Consider the following 6,000-nt stretch of genomic DNA (forward strand, 5'->3'; position numbering starts at 1 on the left):
AGGAACAGTGCTATTTATTTTAAGTTTTAACGGATGCTATTCTTCGATCGTAGTATTATATGGATGTACATTTTTATTTTATACGTTTATAATAGTGTTTTGTGATTTTTAGTCCTGTTTTTGTGTCCAAGAGAGCGAGAGATTGGGGTCCCCGTTTTCTGTTCGCAGTCACGAGTTACCCCTTTCTCTCGTTTTCTTTCTTAGCTCCGGTGGGGGAGCGGATTTCCCGTTTTCCGTTTTGTGCGGTCAGCGGGTTCTCCCTCCCTCACCTCTCCCCCTCTGGGTGGATGATAACTTACGAGTTATTTATTTTTTCGTGACTTTTCAATTGTTAGCGTTATTTTGGTCCGTGTTTCGCCCTCTCCCCGTTACGGCTCGGGAGTAGTTATGAACGTTATCCACTCCGCCTTGAGTTATACTCCGCCACGAGGGATTCTCAATAACTTTCGTTCTATTGTTATATTTATATTGTTTACTACATGGGACGGGCTTCATATTGTTTAGATAAGACCCTCCGGTGGCCCTTACTTCGGTCTCAGGCCACGGCCATATCCACAATAGCCTTTGTTATTACAACTGTGTTGTTATTCACAATAATTATTCAGGACCTTTCTTCTCCCTCCGGCCTCACCGGAGATCGTAAATACGCTTTACTATAATCTAAGCTTTAGTCTTTAGCTACGACTTAGCTTTTTATCTTTCACAATTGAATTATTAGCCACAATTGAATTATTCAGGGCATCTCATTATCCTCCGGCGTCACCGGAGGTCGCCCAAACACTTAACACTTAAAGTTGCCTTAGCTAATTAGCTAAGGCTCCTTTATTCAGGACATTTCATTACGATCCGGCCTCACCGGAGCTCCGGCTTCACCGGAGGTCGCCCATACACTTCACACTTATATTTGCCTTGCCTTTAGCTAAGGCTGGTGTTTGTATTTATTTTAAGGGCATGTCACTGCTTCCCCGACCCTTGGAGGTCGGCGGATTACTTTAAGCTTATTATCCTTATGTCATTAACAGAATTGGGTGCATTACAAATATACAGACAATTGAATTTTAAAGTGCCAACAATGGTATGGGGCAGTATCAACTTAAAGTTAATAGTTAGTTGTTTGGTCAAGGCAATATGGGTGCTTAGGTAATTCAGTGAGTGCCAGAACTCTAAAATAATAGGTTTTTATCCCTTATCAGAGTTTCAAGCATCACCAGACTCATGTCTCCTTTCTTTTACAGAAGGCCCGTTGTACTGCTGAAGGATGCTCTGCCTCGTTCAGCGACCCCGTTGGGCATGACCTCTGCCGGTCTCATGCCCACTGCTCCATTCCCTTTATCCAGGAACCGGGACAGGCCCAATACCCAGTGTGGTTCCCGGATTTGTGCTCGTTCTGTTACGAGTTGTCGTCAGTTCTGCTGAATGATGATGTAAGTGGGTTTTCCCTTTGTTCCTTATTTCTCGTTGGCAGACACTAATATAGACATGAATATGATATACACAGTATATTTAGGAGGGCAAACCCCCTCCTCCATCACTAATCACTGCAAATCTTACAGGCCGATGATGTCTCTCTTCGGTCAGCAAGGGCTACTCTTCGGCCGTGGGTGTCGGGCTTTGGCAGGAATGCCCCGTCTGGCGCTCCCTATCTCCTCGATGGGGATATGGCCTCCCGTCTCTTCCCAGGCTCGACTACTGCTGCAGTCTCTCCTGACCTTGCTGCCCCTTTAATTGAAGAAGTCAGGGCTACCATTTCCGTGGAGGACGAAACCCTCGTACCAATGGACATGGCTGGTCTGGATATAGACGTAGAACCCAGGGACGAGCAGGTAAGTGGTGCCGAGTTGGTGGAAACCCTTTTCTCTCCTACTCCCTCTTCTACCTCTTCCTTTCTAGGTTTTGATAACTCTAAGGCTTCTCCTCGGGATCCCTCTGCCTCCGTACGACCCAAGGTGAAGCCACTTCGAACTTATAAGACTTCAGCTTTGCCAGTATCAACGTCACCGGTCCCCGGACCCTCAACAGCTCCTGATATTCATATTGCTCCTCGTAAAACCACTACTCCTAAGAAGTCTAAGTCTACCAAATCCAAGAAAAAACCAACGGGTGACTTTCAGGTACCCTGGGCTGATCTCCTCCCCATCCAACTGATCAAAGGATTGGTCAGGGATCAAGTTCAACATCACTCTGGTGCAATAACAGAGATTAAGGATATGATGGCTACTCTGATCCGCGCCGGAACTCAGTTCCCTCCCCCTTCTGCCCCAGACGCATCGAAGCTGCCGCCCTTCGATAAAAACAATCCTTGGCGGTTTGCTTTGCATGCTCCATTCGTAGATGGCTCCCTAACTCTGGAGGGCATGGGCACCCGCCCTCTAGAGGACCTGGAGTTCTATCCCCCTGGCCTAGCATTCCCGTTCAATGGTTTTGTACGGTTAAAGGAACATGCATTGGTCCGTATGGACAAGGTACCGAAGGAAACGGTCATATTTCCAAAAGAGCAGGCCCAGGCTATCTGGGCCAGAACACTATCAGAGTGGGGGTGTATTAACTCAAAGCTCACCCCTCACAAGGGTTCCTACACTATTTTTACGACAGCGGCCTCCATCTCTTTGCCGCTCATAGACAAAGTCACAGAGCTGACTATACAGGCCATCAAAGAAGGCTCTTCCATGCCGGCTCTCAAGGAGACGGACCCCACCTCTTTGCTTATTCCGGGTTCCTCGGCAGCCTGGGATGCTGCGGCCTCTACCTTCACGGTGGGGAAACTAGACCCGGACTGTGCCTCTACTCTTTTCTCTGAGAAGCTTCCCAGATTAATAGAGAGTCTTCTCAAAACTGAGTTCGAGACCCGTACTAGACTTGCTAGGTCCCTCCAATCCATCACCTCCATGGAGTCCCTTGCATCTCTTTACCCAGAGGAAACGCTGTTCAGAGTCGCCACAAAGAACCAGCTGCTATCCTACCAAATAGATCTCCATGACTTCTGGTCAGCACGGGTTAGTTGCAGGAAGTTCGTTCTGTCGGAGGCCACCATCAGGCATGAGCCGAACAGACTGATAGCTTCCTCCTGCTGGGGTAAGACCCTCTTCCCTCAGACCGAGGTGGATAAGGTTCTTCAGGACGCAGCGAGGGCAAACCAGAATTTGCAGGTAAGGTGGGGTCTCTCAGCCAAAAAGAGGTTCGAACCCCAGAGACACACATTCTTCAAGAAGAAGCTGAGGTTTAGTCCTTACAAAGCGGCCCGGGGTACCTCGTCCCCACAGCCTTCCGCGGCCTCGACTTCTCGACAACAGGCGCCTCCTCAGCAGGTAGTCTACCTCGCTGCTCCCCCTGGTACACAGCCCAACCCCTCTTGGATGCCCTCACCTGCATACAACCCTGCCTACGAACCCTCCGGTTCCTTTCGTGGATACCAAAGAGGGAGTTCCAGAGGTAGAGGACAGTTCCGCCAACGCGGCGGGCCCAGAGCAAGGGGTTCCCGTGGAGGGAGGGGCCCTAAGTTCACTCCCTCCCAATGATGTGATGCCGGTAGGAGGGAGACTTTATCACTTCCGGGATCATTGGACCTTCAGTCCATGGGCTCACAGCATAATATCAAGGGGCTTGGGTTGGAAATGGTCACAGGGATCCCCTCCTCCACCGGTGACCTTCTTCCAGAGACCCACTCCCATCCTGGAAGAGTACACTGCGGAGTTACTCAAGAAGAGAGCAATCAAGCGGGTTCGATCCCTGAAGTTCCAAGGCCGCCTGTTTACAGTCCCGAAGAAAGACTCGTCGGCGTTGAGGGTAGTTCTGGACTTGTCGAAGCTCAACTCTTACATCCTTTGCGACAAGTTCCGTATGCTGACTATCTCTCAGGTACGGACCTTACTTCCCCGTGGGGCCGTCACCACCTCTATCGATCTTACCGACGCCTATTATCATGTCCCAGTAGCTCGAAACTTCTCTCCTTATCTAGGCTTCCGTCTCGGCAAGAGAGCCTTCGCATTCAAAGTCATGCCCTTCGGTCTCAGCATTGCCCCCAGGGTATTCACGAAACTGGGGGAGACGGTGCTCGAGCAACTCAGACACCAAGGGATACAAATCGTCGCCTATCTGGACGATTGGCTCATTTGGGCCCAGTCGCACCAGGAATGCAAAAGAGCTACGTCGAAGGTACTCCATTTTCTCTCCAAACTGGGCTTCCAAGTCAACCTCCGGAAGTCCCGCCTACAACCATCAAGCCTCTTCGAATGGTTAGGCATCCGTTGGGACCTCTCAAAGCACAAGCTCTCCCTTCCTCCCAAGAAGGTGAGGGAGATAGCTTCCAAGGTCAGGAACTTTCTCAAACACAAACAGGTGTCCAGAAGAGCTTTAGAACGAGTCCTCGGCCTACTCCAGTTTGCCTCACTGACCGATCTCCTATTAAAAGCCAAACTCAAAGACATCAATCGAGTTTGGAGAAAGAGGGCGACAATACCTTTAAGAGACAAGACCTCGAAGATCCCCTCTGTCTTGAAAATGAGACTACGACCATGGTCCGATCGGAGGAACCTCTCCAAGTCAGTTCCTCTACAGTTCCCCTCTCCACAAGTGACAATTCATACCGACGCGTCTCTGAGTGGTTGGGGGGGTTACTCCCAACATCAGATGTGTCAGGGCTCTTGGTCACCCGCCATGAGACAGTTCCATATCAATGTTCTCGAAGCCATGGCGGTGTTCTTGACCCTGAAGAGAATCTCCCCTCCGAGGTCGACCCACATCAGAGTAGTCTCAGACAGTACGGCCGTAGTCCACTGCCTCAACAGGGGGGGGTCCAAATCACCCAACCTGAATCAGATCCTAGTCACTATCTTCACCTTGGCAGCCGACAAAGACTGGTTCCTGTCAGCAACTCACCTAGCAGGAGTCCAGAATGTGATAGCAGACGCATTATCCAGGACGAGCCCACTGGAATCGGAGTGGTCCCTGGACATGCACTCCTTCCGGTGGATACTCAGGCTGGTTCCAGGTCTCCAGGTAGATCTATTCGCGACCCGACTCAATCACAAACTCCCGTGTTATGTGACACCGAACCTGGACCCTCAGGCTTATGCCATGGACGCATTAACCCTGGATTGGAACCATTGGCAGAAGATCTTCTTATTCCCTCCAGTGAATCTTCTACTGAAAGTCTTGCACAAACTCCGCTCCTTCAACGGGGTAGTAGCTTTAGTGGCACCTCACTGGCCAAAGAGCAGTTGGTTTCCTCTCCTCCTCGAGTTGAAACTCCGTCCCTTCCGGATCCCATTCCCCAAACTGACCCAGGTGGTCCAAACACGGACTGTGTCAGATTCCTCAAGGATAGCCAAAACCCTAACTTTGTGGATTTCATGAAGTTTGCGGCACGTAGGGACGCAAACATCGACCCAGATAATGTCCTCTTTATAGAATCAGACAAAAGGGACTCAACGATTCGCCAATATGATTCGGCGGTTAAGAAACTAGCGGATTTCTTAAGGACTTCAGACCATTCGGTTATGACTCCTAATTTAGCCATCTCCTTCTTTAGGTCCATTTTTGACAAAGGCCTAGCAGCTAGCACTATAACCACCATTAAGTCAGCTCTGAGGAAAGTCTTCCTGGTTGGGTTTAACATTAACCTGGCGGAGTCTTATTTCTCATCTATTCCAAAAGCATGTGCTAGGCTTCGACCTTCGGTCCGTCCTCAAAAGGTCTCTTGGTCTCTAAATGATGTCCTCAAACTGGCCTCCGACACGGACAACGAATCCTGCTCTTATATCACTCTTCTTAGGAAGACTTTATTTCTAACAGCTTTGGCCTCGGGTTCCAGAATCTCAGAACTAGCAGCTCTCTCACGAAACTCAGAGAACATGGATTTCCTCCCTTCAGGTGAGGTACTTCTTTCACCAGACAGGGCGTTCCTAGCTAAGAACGAGGACCCCCAAAATAGGTGGTCCCCTTGGAAGATTATTCCTCTTCTCCAAGATACTTCTCTATGTCCGGTCACCACTCTCAGGGCCT

The sequence above is a fragment of the Palaemon carinicauda genome, chromosome 16, assembly GCF_036898095.1.
Source record: "Palaemon carinicauda isolate YSFRI2023 chromosome 16, ASM3689809v2, whole genome shotgun sequence".
Taxonomy (NCBI): Eukaryota; Metazoa; Arthropoda; class Malacostraca; order Decapoda; family Palaemonidae; genus Palaemon; species Palaemon carinicauda.